Below are 23,679 nucleotides of genomic sequence, written 5' to 3' on the forward strand. Positions count from 1 at the left end.
AATATAGTAGATCAGGCAATGTATTTACTAACACTTGCGAGATAAACAACCAATGACTCTTGATAATCACATTTCTAGGAAACTAATTTGAGTTATTAAATGAAATGAAACTTCTTTTGGTAAAATATGATAAATGGCAAATAGCAAGAATGCAAAAATATTTATTAGAAAAATAGAACTAATATAGAACAAAAAGACTCTTAATTTATAGCACTGTGTAAAATAACTATGGTCGTACATAAATACATTACAGAAAATATGGCATAACGCTTAGTGCTAACAGGCAATATAATTTTTTTGCATAAGTTTGGCCACTAATAGAAGTAAATAAGAGAAAAATATTCCATAAATTATCCATTTTATGGTACTCCAAAATATGTGCATCACTTTTCAAATAATGAATTTAAAGCTGACAAACTAATTTATTCAGTGAGGACTAAGCTAATAAAAATGATTTTGTAAATCATCACATTTGTAGCATTCTTTTAATGATATTTATATGGCTTATTTCTGCTTTCAGCTGTTAGAAGAGCTCTCCCACCACAAAAAAATTATAAACCTGACAAAATATATAAAATTACCCTTTCTACGTTTTGGACAACAGACAGTGCAGGACCCTGATTCATGAGAGAAGATAAACAAATGAGGTGAGCACTGCCAGCCTCCTGGCTTTCTGCCTGGTTCACGTTCTGGATCATGGCACATGGGAGAGTATCCCAAACAGAAACCACAGCATCTCTGAAATGGAGCCAAATCAGAATCAAAGCTATTGAGGAAAAGAATTTATGGGACATTGTACTAGAGAAGGGGCAGCTGTGCAGAGAAAGCACTCTGGAAATCTGCATAGGATTGCCTAAGAGTCTCCGCAGTTCAAACTCTGGGTGAACACCAGACTGTGTATTTGCAGACCAAGACTCCATAAGGCCAGGTGGAAAGAGTTCTGAAGTGAACAACCACCAGAGGATGCACAGGGCTGGGACTAATTTGATTTCACACTAGACAAGATTGAGAGAACTTGATGAACAACCTTAGGCAGTCATGAGAGATCTCAGAAAGGGATTAAAATGTTTTTGTTTTTTTGTTTCCTGAAACAAGGCTACTCTAGACACATCTGAACAAAAGTTGGTAACTAACCTAAAAAAAAAAAAATCAATCTGACTCATAAATAAATTAACTCCTTGCTCAAACAAAACCATGGAAGGCCATGAAAGATTAGAAACTCAACAACATAGCATCCATAATGTCCAGAATAAAAATTTTAAAAAGTACTAGACACTCGACGAAGTAGGCAAATATGAGTCCTAACCAGAGAAAAATCAGTCAATAGAAATAGATTGAAAAATGACAGAGATGATGAAATCAGCAGACCAGAACTTTAAAACAGAGATTATAAATTAGTTCCAGTATTTGAAAGACAATATAAATATCAAAGAAACAAATATGGAGAAAAGAAATAACGAAAGAGAACAAATGGCAGTTTTTGAACTGGAGGGGTCCTCACGGTCTCAAAGTCCCCTGCAGAACTGGTTGAAGCCCCCTTTGCAATTACATTGTATCTTGACTTCTCCCTCAGCCTGGTTCCTCTTCATTCCCTTCCCTTCCCTTCCACAGGTCTCACCCCGCAAACACTCCCTAATTAATCCCTAGTGCTCTTCTCCATCTCGGAATTTGCGTCCTGCGGAATCCAGTCTGTAATACCTCCTGAATCACTTTGCTCATAATCTGCTCACTAACTATATGAGTTACTTGTCTTTGCTTTGTATTTTGTGGCCTTTTATATGCTATTTTTTTTGTGTGTGTTTTAGTATCTAATAGTTCTTATAGTCATATATTATCCACATGCCTATTTTACCCAGAATTCCGTAAAATTTTGGAGGAGCCATAGGTAAATTTCTGGGATGACAATGTACCCAGTCATCAAAAGGTTATAAATTTATTTTCCTATCTGTTCAATATATGGTTCCAAACTTGGGAGAAATTCTATAGTTAATTGTGTATAAAGTTCTATCTGTGAGTTACTAAAAGCAACAGGTGGTTTGATCATTGAAATAAACAAGCAATTATTACAATGAGTAAAGAGAAGAAAATATGTACAATTGTTTGTTAAAATTTAGAATATTTTCTCTAACTAGTCCTGCAAAAAAAAAAAATTCAGAATAAATTTTCTTAAATTACCTAATTTTTGGTGTATTACAATTTTTTCAATATGGAAGCAATTAACATACAACTATTTAATTCCATTGATCTCATCACTAAAAAATTGAATTTACTGACATCTCTAAGGGAGGCAAAAACTTAAGTGAAGTAAAAATATAAGTTAAAACTTATTCCTTAGTAGAAGTGGATATGGAGAGAATAGTGAGTAACCTCAAGGGGAGGGCAAATGTCAGGCTTTCATGAGGAGCATGGTAGAAAGATCGATGAGAAGTTTCTTGTTTCTCTTTGATCTATCAAGCAATGTAATTTGGGGAAGTTGATTACTTTGTTCATTTGGCTTGTGAAATGTATAACCTCTATTGATCCAAGGATTAAGAATGATAACCCTTCATCAACAAAACCTTAGGAAAATGATACATCAGAGAGTAGAAGTGCTCCCCAATATATCGGGGGGTGTAGAAGAGGGCAAACGTGTTCCCAGTGGATATTGCAGTAGCTCGAAGGGAAAAAAAAATGGAAAGTTGAAGAGGAGGTAGAGGAGGTGGTGATTTGTGAATAGCAGTAAACTCTAAGAAGATCTAAGAACTACTCTTATCTAGAAATAACAGAACCAACAATATCTAGTAGAAAATTAGATATAAATTCTTAGAGTGACTTGAAAGATGTGTACTATATAGAACTTTTAATACTCTCTAAACAGTAAGGATATTGTGTTTTCTCTCTCACACTCTCTCCCTCTCCCCGTCTCCTTCCACCTCCCTCTACCCCTCCCTCCCTTTCTCTCTCCTTCTCTCTCTCACATACACACATCCCTCCTCCTGTGCGTGTACACATATGTGTGCGTGCACGTATATGTGAACTATGAAGATACATAGTGTTTGTCTTTTAGACACTCACTCTACTGGGGTACTTGAGTGATAAATTATAACTCAAGAGAATCTGGAGAAGTGGCTGAAACTAGCACTCTATAAACTTAGTGATAACTTATCATTATAATAGCCATTTCTGCTGTGTAATTTGTAAATTAGCACCTCTGAGAGAAAAAAGGGAACTTAGTGGGTGGTTCAAGAGAGAACATGGAGCTTCTTTTCTAGTGATAAATGGCTCCCGTGTAGACACTAACTGGGCGGGTGTTACACCACCAGAGACTATAAGCCTCGAGTCTTAAATGTTTTTAAAGGTAGAAAAATTTTTAATTAAATATAGAACTATTTTTAATAACTAATTGAGATATATGTATCAGATGAGAAGAATACATTGAAAAAGAGACTTTCAGGCAAGATGGTATGATGAGTTCAGGCTTGGTGGCCTCCTTCTGCTCTAAATACATAAGATTTTTAGATAAGATAGATAAAAAAGAAAATTGAAAAAACATTGCCAGGATCAAAAATAAGATAAATTATCTCCATGCACGAGAAATGCAACCCAAATGCAAAATAACGAGTAGGACCGAAGCCGAGGCCTGCTGGAGTTGGGGTCTGGGAACACACAGAAGAAGAGGGGCATTTGGCTCCTGGGGAATACTGGCGAATGCAAGTCTACTGTGTGTGTCAGAGAAAGGAAGTGTGGGTCAGGGAGGAAAACCAGGACTAGCTTAGGACCAACTTACCTGAAGAAAAGAGGCTGAAACAGCTACTACTGACTTGGAAACCTGGCTTATATGAAACTATTTACCCAAAGAAGTTAGAAAGCAGGCATATCTGAGCCGAGGAAAGGGACCCACTGGCTTGTCCCCTAATAACACTGCTAGGCAAAGGCACCGGGTCATCCATGTAAGATGTGTTTCTGGATCGGGAATCTGGGACGCTGAATAGAGAAAGTCACAAAACTATATATAGAGCAGAAAAGGAGTTGGGATGGAGGAGACATTCTGGTTGTCAGAATAGTGTACAAACTAGACTTTCAAATCAGCAGGAAAAAAAAATGCTATAAAAGTCAGTGAATAAAGTCAAAAGTTCCATGCAAATTAACTCTAGATGTACAGCAATTGAGGGCCAGTGGAAATAGATGTTTTAGGTTCTCGAATGTATGAAATAAGTAATGCCATCCATTAAAAATAGCAGTAATGATCAGATACAACAGGGAGAAATAAAATATTTATAAAAAGATCCAAAATGTTATCTTGGAAATAAAAAATATAGTCATTGATAGAAAAATACCTAATCTGAGGAAAATTCACAAATTACGAATTACCTCACAAATAACCCCTCAGCTGAAAGGTAATATTGAAGGAATCATACAGAAGTCACCATAGAAAATACAAAATATGTTAGAATTCAAGAACATCTGCTTCCAACTAAGATGGATTATCAGGAATTTAATTTACTCTCCCATGTGGGGGGGGCGGGAAATAAAACAAAACAGACAAAACATTTAAAACAATGGTTTGCAAGATATAAGATATGAGGCAACAAAGGGCTATGATCCTTGACTTTTAAGACATAAATGAGGTGAGTCTCACTTCCCCAGCTGCCTGTCTTGAGAGAGTTTCCAGTTTGAGACACGGGAAAAAACCCAGGGAGAACCTGGCAGAATCGTCGACTTGAGAAGATGGACCTGTGAGCTGGGGAGACTAAGGTGGCTGGAGGGAGAAGCCAGGCATGGAGCTGCATGGGGGGATAGCGCTCAAAAGCAGCAGGGGCCCTTGAATCTTCATCTGAGTAGTGATTAATGAAGAAACTACTCATCCATAGCTGGGCAAAGAATTATCAGAATGGATGAAGGTACTGATGCTTTGTACTACTTACTACATAATCCTACCATTCCCCGCTCTATGTATTTTTCCAAGAGAGAGTGAAGTATGTGTACATATAAAGTCTTGCACATGATGTTTCTAGCAGCTTTACGTGTAATAGCTCAAAGCTGGAAGCAACCCACATGTCCATTAGCAGATGAACTGATAAACATGTGGTATATATGCAATAGTAGAATACTATTCAGCAATAAAAAGGAATGGACATCAGTACACACTACATAAAAAAAGGTGCATACTGTACAATTCCTTATATAAAACTCTAGGAAATGCAAACTGATATATAGGAACAAAAGCAGATCAATAATTTCTTGAGGATGGGGACAAAGAGGGGAAAAAGGAAGGGGTTACAAAGTATTAAAAGAAAACGTCTTGGGGTGATGGATATATTTATTACCTTGATTGTGGTGGTGCTTCCATGGGTGTATCCATATATAAAAAGACCAAATTGTACCATTTAAATATGTACATATTAGTGTACATCAATAAATCTGTTAAAATGTGTGCGAGTAAACAGATATGGAGGATAAAGGGGGAATTTCAACGATAAATCTAAGAAGTTCTAGAATAAAACTAACACGCGATATACACATTTGAAGTACTGACCAAAACTTTTTCAAAATTGATAGATAAACTTTGAAAGACATAACTCAATTAAAAAGGCCCTCTGAACATTGAAAAGCTTATGTAATATGAGCATATTATGAAAAATGTATTATGAGGTACCAATGAAAACTAGTCTAAAATAATGACATTGATGAAATGTGTCATTAAAAAATAATATTTAAGCATGCAATTGAGAATTATCTCATCGATAAAGAAAAAATAGCTGGCATCTTAAGAAGTGTTAAACGTTGCTTGCTAATGAGCTCAGATTTTATTTACAATGCGACATACACAGCTAGAAGGTGCGGTATGTGACCCACCTACAAGAAGTAGGATAAATGAGCTTCAACCAAGTGTAGATACTGGTTGATTAGAAGTAGCCAGAAAAGAGAGCCATGGGCATTAATTAATTAATGTCAGTCAAGAGCTAGAAAAGCAAAAGTGGCAGGGCCACTGTCATTACTGAAATGTGGATAAATTAATGCTTATATAAAATAAAGTGGAAACAAGAGAGCATTCAAGAACAGAAGAAAGAAAATGTGATTTTTATCAGATATCGTTAGGTAACAGGAAGACAGAACGGCTCATCTCCCATTTCTACCCCCTCCAACAAGGCCAACTGCTTTCAAACACTTCTAGGAGTAGGAGAACTTCTCAGTACAGGAAATTATTTCCCAAGACGAGTTAGGACATAATCAAAGAGGCATACTGCTTTAACTTTTTTGAAATATTCAGATTATATCCCAAAGGACTGGCATTATTCATAAATGTAACGTTAGCTTTCTTGAATATTTATCAAAGGAGCTGCCTAGAAAGTAAAGACCACTCAAAAGAACAAAAACAAAAACACTACAAAATTTACAAACAAGGGACTTAGTAAATCTATAAAAAATAGACAAGAAAGCACTTCTTCAAAATTTGGTGTGTGGGTTATGAACATTTAGAGTAAAAGAGAAATGGGGATTGATGGTACTAGGGATGGTGTTGGTGGGTTATAAGGATTTCCTTTTTATGATCAAGTTCTTAATTAACAGAACACAATAAATTCTAAAGCTGTTATCTCCAACTTAACTTTAGCAAAGCATTCGGCAATACCTCTGGTAGGTATAAATTGGTAAAATGTGATCTGAAAGATAACAGTTTTAGGTCAGTTCAAAAATGGTTAATAATTATGCCCCAAATATATTGATTAATGACTATGTCAACTTGAAGACAGCTTCCTAACGATGTGGCACAGGCTTTCTTCCCGTATGCTGTCATTTTTAATAATTTTATTATCGAAGGCATGAAAGACATGCTTATGAAATTTGTCAATTATATAAAGCTGGAAAAGAGACCTAATAGGATAACTGAATTATGATATAGATTGTTTTTGACTGGCTGGAAACCTAAGCCCGCACTAGCACAGTTTGTTTTAATGTCAACAATAAACTAAGATGCCCATTTTGAACAAATTAATCATCAACTTCATGATTAAAGGTGCATAAGCATAAGGTTTAGAAACAATTAGAAAGCCTTAATTTACTTTATAAAGAATACAGTGTTGGAATTATGGCATCTAACTATAATACTATATTTGCAGTATTACATTCAAAACATTTCTGGTGCGTTTTTATTAAGACTTTACATATACCCACAAAAATAAACATATAGTATCAGGAATTATCACAAAATGAACATAACGATGTCATCACCACACAGATCTATAAAGAAATCATTACCAGCAACCCATAAGCTCTCTTTGCATCCTTTCTCAAATATGCTCACCTCTTCCTCCCCAGTGAACGGCCCCAGAGATTCATCCATGTGGTTGCATGCAGGAGTAAGTTGCTCATTTTTGTTGCTAATGTTATGTGGTATAATATGCTACTCTCTATCCATTCTAATGTTGAACATGTGGATATTTCCAGTTTGGAGCTATTATGAATAATGCTGCCATCAACATTTCTGTTCGTGTTTTTGAGCACCTCTTTATGCATTTCTGTTGGGTATATGCCCAGGCATAGAATTGTGGGTCCAGAAAGTTTTGTATTTTTAAATTTAGTCAATTTTGCCAACAATTTCCCCAAATAGTTGAATTGATTTTTATCCCTGCACACACACCACTAGTGTCATGAGGGTTTCTGCTGTTCCACATCTTTGCAAAAAGTTGGTATATTTAGCTTTTCTTTTTAGGGTTTATTGTAAACATTCTGGCTCATGGTGGGTTTAAGTTACATTTTCCTGATAACTACCCTTATCTTGTTGTTATCAAGGCTTATTTTAAAGCTATTATAAATGAAAACATAAATAGTATGGATATAAGGATAGACATATAGACCAAATACATAAAATATAGATTTCTGAAACAAAACCACATGTATACATGTACATATCAGCATTTAATTTACGACAATGTTAGCACAGGGAAATAGTAGAGAAAGGAGGTATTTTTTTCAATAATATATTCAGAGTGAGTTGGATATTCACATGGGAAAAAGTAAAATGAGGCTTGGCCCTATACTTAAGATTATGCTATAAGAGGCAAGAAAAATAAGTCAGTCTCAAGAACTATACTGCTTTGTAAAACTGCATAAAGGCTGGATAGCCATTGAAACTGACATGAGCTCATAATTAAGTTTGATCAGCTTCCTGATCTGCATAGAAAACACCATGCAATTTCTGTTATTGTCATAAAGAACAAATCTTCACAGGAGCTTAGTCTGGGCCAGGCTATAAAAGAGAACACTTGTACACAAGTCCAATATAAAATAACGACAAGTAAGTTCGATTAAAAATCCTTGAATATTTGCATGCCCTATAATTTTTAAATTTACTTATCAAACAGTATAAATTATGGTCTCATTTTTATAAATGTCCTGTAAATACTATGACAGAGAGAAAATAGAACCTTTGTATATGTTACTTCAGGTAGGGGTATTAGGAAAAGGTGAAAGTTATAGGTAGCTAGATTTCAATGTACCAATTTTTAAAACATTAAAATAGATAAGCCAACAACAAGGGATTATTAGAAAGAACTGATTTCTCTGTTAGTGGAAATAGTCAAGTGAAAGCTAGATAATAAGAAGATTTTTAGAGAAGAATTTTATATAGGATGGGAGATTGGACTAAATATCTTTTAATTTTACTTAAGTTGAAATGAAATACGAACTATGATGTTGAATTCATTAGCAATACCATCAAATGGTTTTTTCTCCCTATTGCTTTGAAACTAACCATTATTATCCAAGTTTTGGTTGATCTGTGTTATTAACATTAAGGGAGATATTATTTATACTATTGCTAAGTAATGTTTGACTACATATAACTTTTATTATTAAAGAATCTGATCATTTCCATTTCATTATGAATAACTCTGCTGGTTTTTCATTCAGCAAATATTTATAGAGCACTTCTATATGCCAGCCATTAAGGTTTTTAAAAAAAGTTTTTCATAAGCAATTTTTAACAGATCTGGGTTTTTTTTTTATGCTTGAGGATACAATTTATTTGGAGAATGTACAGAAATATTTTTTATTTAATAAAGACTTTATTACTTAGAAAAAAGATATTTAATATACTTATAATGTACATAGAAATGAGGTCTTATGTGTAAAAACTAAAGGGAAATAAAAATGTTATAACCAAGTCAAAGTCACTAAAGTCATGATTCTTTGCAATATTTTGCTATTTGATCTTTGCTGGTAAGAAAGGCTGGAGAGCTTCATGTTCTACCCTTTTGTCCACTGAACCTCTAAATGCAATCAAAATCAAAGGGTTCATTAGTTTGAGGCAAGCATTGTCAAACCGAGATGTTTTTAAAAGCTATGTGGGCAAGAGGTCGATTTTATGTTTGCAGATCTACTGCTCTACTTTGTATTCTTCGTCTCTGGTGAACATTCAGAGTGAACTCTATGCCATTTTGGAAATAATATGGTTAATTAGACATAGTTTTCCAACTGCTGTAGCCAAGTACACGTTCAGTGGCATTGTCTAGAAAATGTCACCATTTTCAAAATGTTATTGTTTCAGACAAAAAAAAAGAAAAAGAATAGTAAAATACATTGTTCTCTATGAAGGTCATAAAGAATATTGTTTAGTGGGGGTGGAAGAGGTAAGATGATAGGCTAAAAAGAGCTTCAGAGCTCAAACACGTAACAATCATCTTTAGGTTTATCAAATGAATCTGACTTCTATTTCTAGGAGAGACCGAAGGAAGGGCGAAGCTGCAGAAGTCGTCATCAAACTCGAAACAAATCCTGAACAAGTGCTGAAGTAGATTCAGGATTATCAGCTTTGAAGCCAATGACTGAGTGTTACTTATCATTTAATAACCACCATCAACCATGGTTCCCTAGACATAACAGCACTTAAAAAATATCTGTTAAATGAATGAATATAAGAATTAATTAAGTAATAAATGAGTGTATGAATGTACGAACTGATAAATAAATGACCTTCTGGAATTTGAGAGCTCTGAAACAAGACTGTGGTTTCTTTGACCCCAGTTGCATGACATTAAAAAGGCACAGATCATAAAAGACAAATATAAATCGAACTGGAATGACAAATAATTTTTAAATAATATTTATCTTTACTGAAGATAATTGTGAATCACGTTGATCTTCAGTAAAGAGGACTTGGAATTTCTGCCAAGACGCTCACCACATTTTACTCTAAATATCATTCTTTGCTTAACATTTAGTAAGCAGATTCTCACTCAAGAATAGGTATTTGTTCATTCTCAAAAATCCTTTGGTTGCCTTCATCAATGAAATCTTTAGCCATTATCTTCAAAGGATCCTTCGATTGGATCAAAGCTCTAGCACTCAGCCTAGACAAAACTAGGAAAGGAACAATCATTCAGAATTCAGTTTTAACAAGTTTTCCTTGGTCTGCAGTTATGACTCGTGTGTTAGCATTTTCAATCACTTGCTTAACACGGCAGGAAGCAATCAGCTTTTGCAGGTCAGGAGAGTGAGCACACAGGCTATTTCCAAGGAGCTGGAAATGAGCAAGGCTTTCTCCGTTATTCCGTGAGGACTGAAGAATCTTGTCATTGACGTGCTCCAGAGGCACCCGGGAGTCTTGACTGAGAGGATGCACAATTCAAAGTGAAAGTTCCAAGGATTCGGATTTAACTTATCACAGGAGAAAAGTCCTTTAACTTCTGTAGCAGCTTTTAGCTAAGGGGCTAAAATTAAATGAATTTCAAAAATGGTTCTCATCTATATCATCAAAACCTAGATTCCAGCTGGCATTCTGTACGATATAAGGTTTGGTTATTTATTATCATTTCCTTCACTTAAGAAGTAAAAGGTCAGAGGCACATTTATAAAATGGAAATGTCCTCACTGGTAACTAAATATAGTTTATTTTTTATTAACAAAATAATTAGGAATGCAAATAATATCTCCATGCCATCTGCCTCAGGGACTCCTTTATTGAAGCCTCATTGTTTTCTGGTACAGAGGCTCTGCCATAGAAGACATCACTTTAAGAAGTGCAGAATGACAAAAAATAAATGTACATATTGTCTGTGTATTAACAAAATCTGTTATTGTATATGCGATGATGTTAATGACATATGCAAATAACATATACAAAACTATGCAAAACTGTAGTGTGTAGAATGATAGTCAACTGATATAAACACATTTATATACACAATGATGCCCGCAACAATGAGAGTTGTCAATGATGTACGTTAACGACATATGGGAAGAATCTTGTAGTATATGCAATGGTTTCCAAGCCAGGTCACACGGAGGTCCAAAAGATGAGGCCATTTTCCAATGATGTATCATGATAATTGAGAGAGAGATTTCTACTGACTTGAGGTAAGTAAAAAATTGCCTCACATCTCTGCTCATATTTGTAAACTCTGTCTCAGACTGTGAAGCAGTCATTACATATGTTTGAAAATAGGTTATAAAGGCTTCCTCTGCTTTAGGTCTACTTTTTTTTTAGAGAGAAAATCCGAAGGGATTATCTTCAAGATCAATATAGTTAAATAAAGCAAACATATCCTTTAGATCAAACTCAAATGTGTATCGTGGATTCTCTGATCTCCCCATAACTCGTGAATAGGAAGTGACTCCTTCGTTTTTGGTCAATGCTTTCTGTGCTCGTTATTTATTCTAATCCTAACCCCAGTGCCTGGGTGGCAGCAGGCCTGATGTTGCTCCCAAATTCATGCTTAGAACCTTCGTCATCCCAATGGAGGTGTACGGCACACAGCAGGTTCTGGCAGCAAACATCGCTGATAACTACAGACTGTTTCACTAAAGAAGGGAGATTTTTGGTACTTGTATACTTGGCAACATACAATTATTCCACCAAAAAAGTAGTAGGTATATTTTGATATAAATGGAAAATGTCTGTACTACTTCCACATTCCTAGGCTCTGAGTGAGTAGGAAAACACTAGGAGATAGACTTATGTAACAGGTAGACCTTGTAAATATGGTTGTTTTTTTGCACAATCTTTTATAAATTTTATCCTCATGTACATAAAGCTATTAATTCTCCATACAAAGAACCACTTTAATAGGTTTTCCCATAGCACAAGCTTGAAATTTGGACCGAATGACGATTTAGAGAAAAAAGTTGAAAACCATATCAAAACAACACGAAACAAGCCCAAAATGTTTTGTTCACCTTTTTAGTGTTAACATCATCTACTTTCATAAAAAATGTCCCACATCTCCATGACCACCACATCGCTAATTTTGACTCTTCAAAATAGAATTGTATATACAGCCTGAAGTGGAAGTAACAGTATTACAACAGAAAGACCACTGGACCAGAATCAGGAAGAAATGGGTCCTACCTTAAGTTTGTTCATGCTATTATAACAAAAATAGCATAGACTAGGTAGCTTATAAAGAACAGACATTTATTTCTCGCAGTTCTTGAGGCCGGGAGGTCCAAGATCAAGAAGCTGGCGGATTCAGCGTTTGTTGGGAGCCCTATTTCTCCTTCATAAATGGCCATTTTCTTTCAGTGTCTTCACATGGTGGAAGGGGCTGGGGCCATCTCTGGGGTCTTTTATAAAGACACTAATCCCATTCATAAAGGAGCCACTCCTATGACCTAATCACTTCACAAAGGTGCTGCCTCCAAATGCCATCAAGTGAGGGTCAGATTTCGACATATGACTTTTTGGGGAACACAAACATCCAACCTATGGTAGATCTCAATCTAGTTATAAAAATAAGTTTGTATTACCTTATGGGATATGATGTCCAAATGATAAATCTCAAAAATTTCAGCCATGACAAAAATTAAAAGTCATAATAGTATTTGAGGAGGAACCTTATAACATGAAGACACAAGATTGTTGACATAAATACTTTGATGTCATGTTCTCATTGTTTTCTTAGCCACCTCATTCACAACAATTCTTATTAGAAAATACCAAAAACCCAATGATTGTAGGAGTAAAACAATGAGCAGTACTGGAAATAAGGGCAGAAGGGACAAATAGCTAATATAAGTTTAAAAACCTATATTTCTCTTTTTGCCTATTTTCTCTACTTTTCTTCATATTTACTGACACACGATGAAGGAGCAACAGATTAAGGTATTCAATTGCTAACTAGACGGTTTTTCATTAATTCCTCAAGAACATAATCTTTACCTTTGTGATAACCACAGAGCTTGTAAAAACATGTTTGTTGTAGGAAATTGAATTTTCATACTCTAAGCAGTAAATGAACACCGGCCTTGTATTAACTAATTTATCGCTATGAGGAAAACAAAACCCCACTTCTCACCAGCCTTCAGGTACCTGATATAATATTATGTGTACTATATGTGTTCTCTTAGAATTCAGAAAGCGTGCTATACTCTGAAATTCTCCATGAACACTGCTTGTAATCATCTAGCACCTTCTGGTCAAATTGCAATGCTAACTTTGTTTTATGTTGGAAGCAAAATACCACTATAACTGCTACATGAAGAATAATTGTAAGGGAGTACCGGGGCTAGTAACAGAAGTGAAAAAAAATCACAGGAGAATTGATGTAAGGCATATTGTCAGTGGCGGAGAGTGAATTAAGTGGGTGATAGAACTAGCAGAACACCTGCTGGACTACATTTCAGGGTGAGGTCTGGTGGTGACATGGTGAAGGAATCAAGGACAGTCTCCAGATACTTTGGCTTGAGGAACTTAGAGTCTATTGGTGTTGGTTTCCAATATGAACAAGATAATTAGAGAAACAGATTTGGGAAAGAAAATCAGGAGTTGTGTTTTAGCCTTAAGTTTGAGGCGTCTACTAGACATTCAAGGCAAGATTCCAAGTGGGTTATATATAGAAGTCTGGATCTCAGGAAGAAGTCAGGGATAAGGATCTAAATTTAGAAGCCATCAGTATATGGATAATTTTTAGAGATGACAGTCAATGAGATGACTTAGTGAGAGAAGAGAGGAGGGTCCAGGACTCGAGTGGACAGGACAATGTTTAATAACTATTTAGAGGAACAGAAGAGGAATGCCAAGTGAGGCAGGAAGATAATTAGGAGAACACGGTGCCTTGGAAAACTAAACATAAAAGCTTTTCTAGAGGAAGTGGTCAACTACGTTATTTTTTGAGACAATGTGGCAACACACTTTTTTCAATAGTCAAAACGTAATCATGCTTTCAAAATATTAACTCTACCTTGCCAACACTGGAATATTTTTTTTCCTGTAGAAATAGCTCTTATTCCACTCTCCCCTCAAAGGAAAGACATATGTGAATAAATAAGATTTTTGTTCCATTATACCGCCATTCATAATCAGCAGCAACTGGGAACATCTAAATTTTCATAGATGGGAAACTTAGGGAACTTTGGACAGAGTAATTATGTAGGAAGCTTGTATCCAACAGACATAATAACCAAGATTATAAAATTATTTACAAAAAGAGAACATAAAACTAAATATAGATTGATTAAAAGTAGGTAAATGTATGAATAATATGGTCCAAAATTGGTATATAATAAAAGTTTACATCTTTACCAGTTCTATTTATTACTATTATTATTTTTAAATGTAAAAGGGTTTGTTACTACGCTTTTACCTTTTCGCATGTTAGCTAGTGATGTTGAATATTTTCCACCCACATACATACCCACACTAATTATAAAACTAATAGAATAATCTCATTATAGCCTTAGTCTATTTATTTGCGGATGTCTTAATGATTTTCTTATCTTCTTTTGTAAGTTTTTTATATAACAGGATGCTAATTGTTAGTCTTATTCCCATAAATAAAATACCAACAGAAAAAGTTCATATTCAATGACTCATATATAATAATAGACTTATATGTTATATTTAGCAAAATTCCCATTTTTATGTGTGTTTAAAAACAAAATCTTGGAGGCTTCAGGTGACTGGCCCAGGCCACAGAGAATAAAAGGCAGAACTCAGTCTGAACTCTGAGGAGTCTTATTCCAAAGAGAGTATTTTCTTTCTCCACGCAAATATGTATTTTCATAAGAGCCACACAAAATAAAAAACCACTATACTTGACAATATCTATCTTTTATTTTCAAATGTGCTGGTGTTTAATGAAGAAATGTGGAAAAACATGTTATGCAAAATTCTTTGGACTTCTTAAGAAACTTGACGTAAGAGCATTGTATAAACTTCTTAATAGGTAAATCGGATCCCTTTCAAAATTAGTGTCACTAGTTTAATACTCAAATAAATGTAAAAAGCATCATGCTCCATTAGTAACACTGTCTCTTTTTATTTGAATTTGGGGTTAAAGACAAGATCATTCTTATCATACATTAGTAGAGAATTTTCCCATTCAATGCAACTATTAAAACTGTCTCATACAAGAATCAATAAGATTATTTAAAGAATATGAGAGAAAATGAGAAAAAAATATTGCGAATAAATGAAAACTATACAGAAATGATAAACCATATCACTAACTTTTTTAGCTCTCAATATTTATTCTAATTGTTCAAAAATTACAAATATATGTGTTGCTGTGGAGAGGTAAAATTTTATTTAAAATATGCAATATAATGCTGGATGGATAGGCTGAAGTTTATATTATGTACAAATACACAAGAATTTCTTTATGATGAAAGGCACCCATGTGAATGATCACATCTACTGAATTCTTGGAGTTGCTCTTACTCAACAGTGAAACAATGTAGTTTTATGCATTTGCTACAGTCTTGTCAATAGATTAACAATCAGGTAAGACAAGAAAGTACATTGGGCACGAATTCATGGGCAAAAGCACTTGTCTTGAAAATAGGCTGTCAGGGGATGTGAAAGTTAGTGACTAACTCTAAGTCAGCATGGTATTGATACAAAGACGAGGTCTGTTGTTCATACTCTCTTTTCTGGATCTGCTCTTTTATGTAGACAAACATGGCAAAAGAATTCTACATTATCGTTAATGATTTTATTTTATTTTTTATTGTCTCCATTTACTTCGTATTAGGTGTGTGAAAAGCACTCAGCTAAGCCAGTTATTTCTTTCAAATTTCAATATAGCCCTAAGAAATACATGTTATTCGTACTTCAAAGATGAAAAACTGCAAGACTGGAGGAGTTTCATCATTCTCTCAAGGTCACGTGGGTGGCTGGGAGCGGGGTGTGCTTTCAAACGCAAACCCGCAGGTTCTAAACTCTGCACTCAGGAGTCAGTCGGTGTCAGTCAAACTCAGTGCAGCCGACTTCGGTTTATTATCTAGTACTTTCTTTCATTTATTTTTGGGTGTGTCAGGGAGTTTTTTCCCTAGAGGAAAAAAAAAACCCTGAATAATATAAGATAAAGACTAAGAATGATAAGAAAAATTAACAGTCACAGGTGAGCCAAAGTAGCTTAAAAAAAGCAGAATCCTGCTCTCCCTGGTTTTTTGAGGACATTTTAATCTTAGATTGATGAAACCATCTAAGTTGAAATGCATTCGAGTCACACTTCACAATTTAGTTTACATTCTTTACCATGCTCTCAATCAATGCACAGGATCTTGTTATATTACATGAAATATAAATTACAAATATCTATAGAAGAATTATTTGAAACATATAATGCTTTGGTCTTGGGGGTTTCATTTTGCATATTATAAGGAGATGAAAATAAACCCCCTAAGGCAGAAACACAATTGTATGCTACAATGAATAAATTACATTAGGGAATATACTTGAGAGATGGCAAGACACATATGACAGGCTGCTTATGTAATAAACTCGGTCTCCAATGGAAAGTAACAAACTTCGTAGGCTGCAGTAACATCGTATCGATAATTTTGCTATTTTCAAAGACTTTTTTAAAAATTTAATTTCTTTATTTTTAAAACTAAAACCAAAATGTAGGTTTCTGGTGGTCCTCCAGCACCCAGGCCACCAGCAAATGTAAAATAACAGAGCCAAGAACGCAGATCTTAAAGAGTCTGAGAGATTCTTAATTACATAGTGGTGGCATGGGCAGGGGAGATTCATCATGAAGTTAAATTCTATGAATGTTGGGAGGAACATCACAGTACATATCTCTCAGCAGCAACTGGACTCTGACAAAAAGCACAGGCAAGAAGAAAATGCAGAGACAGAGAGGCAGAGAGAAGACAGAGACAAGGAGAGAGAAGAGAAAGACGCACTAACAGGGCAGGGAGGGCTCGGCTCGGCTGGTGCCAAGGTGTGGGTTAATTAAGGTGAACCGACCGGGGCGAAACACTGTTAGGTTGTCACTGTGAGACGCAGTGGTTATACTACAAATGTATATTAACATAACATTTCCAGAGGTGATTTTGGCAATATTTATCAAATACTTTAAGAAGTGTTTTTTTTTTTTCCTTTGTTCCAGCAATTTCGTTTCTAGGCATTCTTACTCCTCCCACAGTGGGCAATGACTTATATCAAGAATGTTTATTACAGCATTATGTAAAATTGAAAAAAAAAAAGGAATTCATCTCAATATCTAATAATAGAAAATTGTCTAATGATAGGGAATCGTTTTAATAAATATCTTATTAACAATACGTAAGACTTTAAGACTATGCTTAAAATTATGAGAAAATGACATTAGAAAGGATATATTCGGTTATATTGTAGAATTCCAATTTTGTGCGTAAAAGTAGAAAAACATACACTAAAATATTATCGGTTAGTTGTTAATCACTGATTATAGTTTTGGGTAATTTTTATTTTTTGTATTAGTCATTATTTAATTTCCAAACTTTTTATAATGAGTATGTAATGTTAATATAATTTTAATTGTTAGAAAATAACAATTAACAAAAGCTCTTAATAAATTCTAGAGGAAATTTATTCATTCTCTTATTTATTCATTCATTCACTCCTTTATTTAGCAGGCCCGTCTATGGTACCTACAACGTGCCGGCCATTGTTCTAAACATTTAAAAAATCTCACCTGGGTTAATCCTTACACCAACTACATGAGGTAGGTGCTATCATTGTACCCCCTTTACAGGATGTGGCAGAGCTGGAGTTGAAATAGGGGAAGCCGCTCAGAATCTGTGCCTCAAGCATCGTGTTCTCTGCTCCACTGTGAAGGGGCCCGGTGAGGCTGTCCGCTTTAAGTGATGTCCACCTGGAGGCCTTAATTTTAGTGGCCAGAAAGGCATCTCTGTAGACATAACAGACTCTAACTCGAGAACTGGATCCTACCACCAGGCTGAGGTAGTATCTCATCCCTGTTCTATGCATATTTGATAAAAAGGCGGCTTAAGGTGAAAACACAGAACGATACACATCTGTGCCCCTCCAGGTAGGGCACTGTCTCACATGCATTGCAAACATATTGTTGAAATATTTACGCACCCAAGCAGTCACAAAGGCTTACCCTATTCCATTGCAATGGCTAATGTGGGACACAAAACTGGTGTCCCACCTATGACCATTAAAGCTTTTGATAGGTGTTTGTAGAATCATGGAGCAGGAAGGGATAATGAAGAGTCATCCAATTTACGATAGCATGCTGATAAATGAGACTGACCTATTTTGTGTCCACAGTGACTTAATTCCTGACTTATTAGAACCTGAAAATATGAAAACATACAGCTTTAATTATTCTGGCCAGCCGCCTCTTTTAAAGATGACTTCTGCTCTTTATTTTTCTCATTCTCAAATATTGCAGTTAGTCTGTGTTAATAATAGGGGGGCTAATACAACAGTTTAAATGAACATATCACGTCGTATATGGTACAAACTTTCCATCATCGCTCACCTCCTTTTTCCAGGAAGAGCAACCTTACTCCCTCTGGAAAATTCTTCCTTCTGGGTATGGTGGGGCTGCTTCTTTCCTGATGGGGAATCAATATCACAATAGACAGAGAGTATAGAGTGCTGGGCATGACCCAAACGAGGACAATTAACGTCCATCCCTGGGCATCCATCTTTCTTCTTTCTTTCCTCTCTCCCTCCTTCTATTTTTGCTACTCCTCTATAAGCAAACAGCTCCTTCTTCGCCTATCAGTTTTGGATAGGCCCGCCTTACGCCAAGTGATTTGCTCGGTACTCTAAGTCTATATCGGCCATTCCTCCACGCTTCTCTATCCTGAGAGTTTAGATGCAAGAGATATGGCTCGGGGAAGCACCAGTCTGGTTTCAGAGCTCAAGGGCCACCTGCTCTTTTCTCTGATGCCAACAACTGAATCCCATCTTTTTTTGGTCCTCTTTTGCAGACCCGCGACACTATGACTGTTTCCTTTACTGAGAAGGACAGAGAAAACCTCCCACATGCCCACTGGCCGGGTCTTCTCAGTCCATTATACCTCAAGGCTCCGTCTGTGGTTTCCTGTTTGACTCCTGAGCTTCTGGCGGAAGTAAGAAGATGTCTAAGCCACTGGGTGGCACTGGCATCTCCAGAGATCCCAGAGGGAATTCTGAGCCTGGAGGCAAGAGAACTGAGGGGGGCACCCTGGGGCCTTGTGACACTGAAAGGAAGCTTCTTGGAATCCTCTCGATTACAACGGGAGGTGAATATGGGGAATGGGGTGGGAAGAGGGAGAACATCACTGAGCCTGGGGTTCGTGTGCTTCTGCCACTTTACAGATACTTCAGACCAGACGAGTGCTGCTTCTTATTGATTAAACCTCTTTCTACAATTTTGTATAAAGTGTAGTGAGAAGTGGTGTTTATGAGGCTCTTCTGTAAGAACGTGGATTACTGCCAAGTGGCGTTTGTTGTATTGGATACGTAATTTTTTTTTTATATTTACTCATATCTAACCTCATGCAACCAAAAGATGTGATGTGGCTACCGTATCATACTTTGCATATTTATAGCATTTTTTATATATTCTGCTTTAAGACACTTTTCCATTCAGAAAGAAAATACGTATTTATGTCTTCGTCCGAATAGACTGAAAATCCCTGGAGGTGAGGGCTGCATCTTACTCACCTCCGCATCTCCCCGGCGCCAACCACAGGGTCTAGCCAAAAACATTCGATAACCATTTGTAGACTTGCGATGATTTAGGATCCCGAAGACAGATTAAATTTCCCTTCATGAGCGAGCATGATGAATAAACCTGAAGCAAATATATTGTTTTCCTAGCAAATAAATCATTAGTATCTCAAAGTAGGATCGGTAAGTTTTTGCTTTCTGTGACTAAAAACATAAACAGACATACGATAGCTCTGTCTCTTTTACAGAGGACGGAGGAGGGGAGCCGCTTGTCTCCTGCACGGTCCCTTCTTCCCTTGCTTCCCTTGCCATCTTGAAAACCGCCTGCTCATATACGGAACCTGAAGACACAGTCGGAAGGTGTGGGCCACTTTTAATGGATTTATCACAGGTAAAAGTGAACAATGTCGAAGTCCAAAGGTAGGATTTGTATCTGTAAATTGAAAAACCTGTTCCCAACCTTCGCCTAGAAGGATTAAACTTTCCTACCATCTATTTCTCATTCTAGGAATGAAGTACCTTTGAAATCAAAGGGAGCTTGGCAAGGAGACAGGGAAGCCAGATGAAGGAGTTTAAGAGCTTTAAATTGCATTCCAGCAGTCTTTGAAAGTATGCAGCTCACATAAAATTACCAAGCCTTTCCTTGGAGCATACATTTTAACACCCAACTGAATATTGTATCATGCATACAGGGACACTGTTTCTAAATAATTCACTGCCACTTTTACAATTCTTTTAATATTTCATGATTATATCTTTAAAATTATATGCATCTGTATTTCTGGAAAAAGTAATCTATCAAGTTCCTACTAGACCAATCCCTGGCACTAACAGCTTATTTTTCTTTTGTAGGCACAGACCACCTACCATTATTTGCTTAATTTAATTTATCATTTTAATTCAAATCAACTCTCAAATGTATTTTATTAGTTTATGTATTTCAAAGTCATCGAGGACTATGTGCCATAGATTCAAAGAAGCCCATGCGCCATCTCTGTGCCTGGCCAGAGACATGCCAACAAGAGATTATGCACATCGAGGTGTCGCCCCTTACTCTGTGAGCCTTCTCCTCGCTGCTCACACCGTGTTCTGACAAACACACTTCCCACGTGCCCTGTGTTTCGTTTCATCCTATTCACATCCCATCCTCTCTCACGACTGCAGTCAGCGCCCCCTCTTCTGAACACAGGACATGCTCCCTTCCCTCGGATGCAGTGACTTGCCACACGAGCAGGTGTACCCTAAGTATCAGTGAAGAGGATAAAGGAAGCATCAGTCCCAGGCTCACAGTTTTTCTTTCTCTTTCCCTTACTGTTAGGGGTTTTCAACATTTGTGCTATGGCACGGTGAGCATCCTGACCTCAGAGTTACCTGGCCTTGTTAATTATAACGATTCCTATTTTCCCTCCTTCTCTCAACCCCTGGCGTTTACTTGCCCGAATGACACCGACATCTTTTCACTAGGACTTGATTTTTCTCTAACCTGCAGGATCTCAGAATTTTCCTTCCTGTCTTCTCAATATAAGTAATCTTCCTCGATTATATCATTTATTTCTCTTCATATCACTTCCGGGAGGCTAACTCTTCAATCTGCGCCTCCGACATCAACCCTCTTTTAAGTTCTCGAGTGCGCCTCCAACCGCCCATTATTTACCCAAGACTCTGAAAGGGCCCCTCAAGATTTTCTGCCCTGAGTCCCGAGATCAAAATATGATGAACTAGATGAAGCAGTACCTCCATGACTATATAGCACTATATACTATCTATACACTATAATCTAATTTAACCTAATCTAATCTAATCTAATTTAATCTAATCTAATCATCCAAGTTTTCTAACAGTGGTAGCAGAAGTCAGAGAGAGTCAAAGTATGAGAGAGATCTTCTGGGTAGGAGGCTCGTCATTGCTGAAGAAAACAGGGACCTTGGTCCCACGACAAGGAATTGACTGTCCACCTAACCCAAATGAGGCTGGAAACAGAGGCCTCTCCAAAGTCTCTAAATGACTGAGTCTGGTCAACACAGTCACTTTTGCCTTGTGACACCTGGAGCAGGCAATCCAGCCCAGCCACCTGGACTTCTGACCTAGAGAAACGTGAACTCGGATATGGCCGTTGTTTTAAGCCACTGAGTTTGTGATCATTTGTTATACAGCAATAGGAAACTAATACAACACATTAAACTCAACACATTTTAAACTAATCATCTGTCCATTAATATGTATTTCCCATCACTTTTCTGTGGATGTTAATGACATCACAGGTCTTCCAGCCTGGCCACTGAGACTCACATCGGCCTCCCTCCCCACATCTAAAAAAAACGGCAAGAACAATAGAATCGGAATCATCTGGATCTCACTCTCCACTGTGTTCTCTTTACCGTGACGCATTTAGAATCCTCCTTATCTGCTGCTTGGGACGATGAAGTCGTTTTTAAATCTGGATCGCCACTTTCAATCCACGTGATGCTGACAATGGAAACTTCCTAACGCCTTGCTTTAACCACGTCTGTCTCTTTGATAGAAGAACAATTTCAAAATCCTAAAATGCATGTCAGACCTGAGCTCTCTATTATGGCATTTACCGTCACCCCACTATATTTCTGGGCCCAACCAAACTCTTTAGTCAAATTGAACAGCCTGTTTTACCCTGAAAATTCTCTGTATAGTCCTACACATATCTTGACAACAAAACCCTTTTATGTCTAAATAAATCTTTCAATGTCTGCAGAAAATGTAGTGTTTCCATGAAACATATTTGGTTGAACTTTGCATCTTCATTCCCTATATGAAAGGCCTTAAGTAAATGTTTGCTCACTGAGCAAATAAATGCAGCCTCTACTTGTTCTTCCTGAAGGACAATGTGTCCTTCTATGCATTTCCAGGGCACTTTATTTTTACTTCTCACACGCCACGTGACATAATGTAATGTCTATTCTTGATACCTCCCTTACCTCATTGTAGAATTCAGAGTAAAGTACCTTTTTGTTACCTATACCCCTGAATGTAAATCCTACAGGAGGTTGTACCTAGTAGATTTTGTTTATGTTTTTGAAATAAATGCTTATATTTAAGCAATTTAAAATCTGTGAGAACTCTACTCACTGGTGCTAATATACCAGGTACCGACCTTCTCCATCCATTAAATAAGCCTCTGGGGGATCCTATTTGGAGTGGTCAGCGAGTCCTCCTCTGCTTAACTCATGCTTCTGAAAACAGGAGTCATACTCTGTGGCCAGAGGGGCAGTTTTAAACAACTTGCATATTTGGAGCATTTTAGAGATTCATATTCTCGGCTTCCCTTGCTGCTAGAGTGGAGGTGTATGACTTAAATTCGCGTCGCAGAAGGATGGACACAAGACCTTATTTCGGAAGAGAAGATAGCACAGAACTGGTGGCTGTGCAGAACCGATTTCCTGACAAGGATGGTGTCAGAGGTAGCTGGCCTTAGCTGGCCTTTGCTGGCTGATGCAGGGTCCTGGCATGTGGTACCCAGTGTCCACTGGTGTGTGTGGCAGTGCTTGCCTGCCTCAGGGGAGCGGCCCTGTGGAGGTGTGTGTGTTGCTCCTGCTGCAGCCCCTCAAATACGACTGTAGCTCTCCAGAAGTTTCTGCAATTTTCTAATATCCTTTAATAAGTTATTTTCTGTTTGAACAGTGAGTATGGCTACTATGGTTTATAATTAGAACCCTTAGTGATATGTGCCTAAAAGTGTAAAAAAAACCAAAAACACTTACTAAAAAGAATACCCTATATCAGTTATTAACAACTTCCAATGCTCCCTCTACTATTCAGAATTAGAATTA

At 36.7% G+C, this 23,679-nt stretch overlaps 1 protein-coding gene across 1 annotated transcript in view; it reads right to left on the minus strand.

Annotated features, from left to right (window-relative positions):
- Positions 1 to 23,679, minus strand: part of CNTNAP2 (contactin associated protein 2) — a 1,613,390-nt gene that overhangs the window by 1,057,425 nt on the left and 532,286 nt on the right. The window lies entirely within an intron of this gene.

The sequence above is a fragment of the Pteropus medius genome, unplaced genomic scaffold (assembly GCF_902729225.1).
Source record: "Pteropus medius unplaced genomic scaffold, Ma_sr-lr_union100, whole genome shotgun sequence".
NCBI classification, from domain to species: domain Eukaryota; kingdom Metazoa; phylum Chordata; class Mammalia; order Chiroptera; family Pteropodidae; genus Pteropus; species Pteropus medius.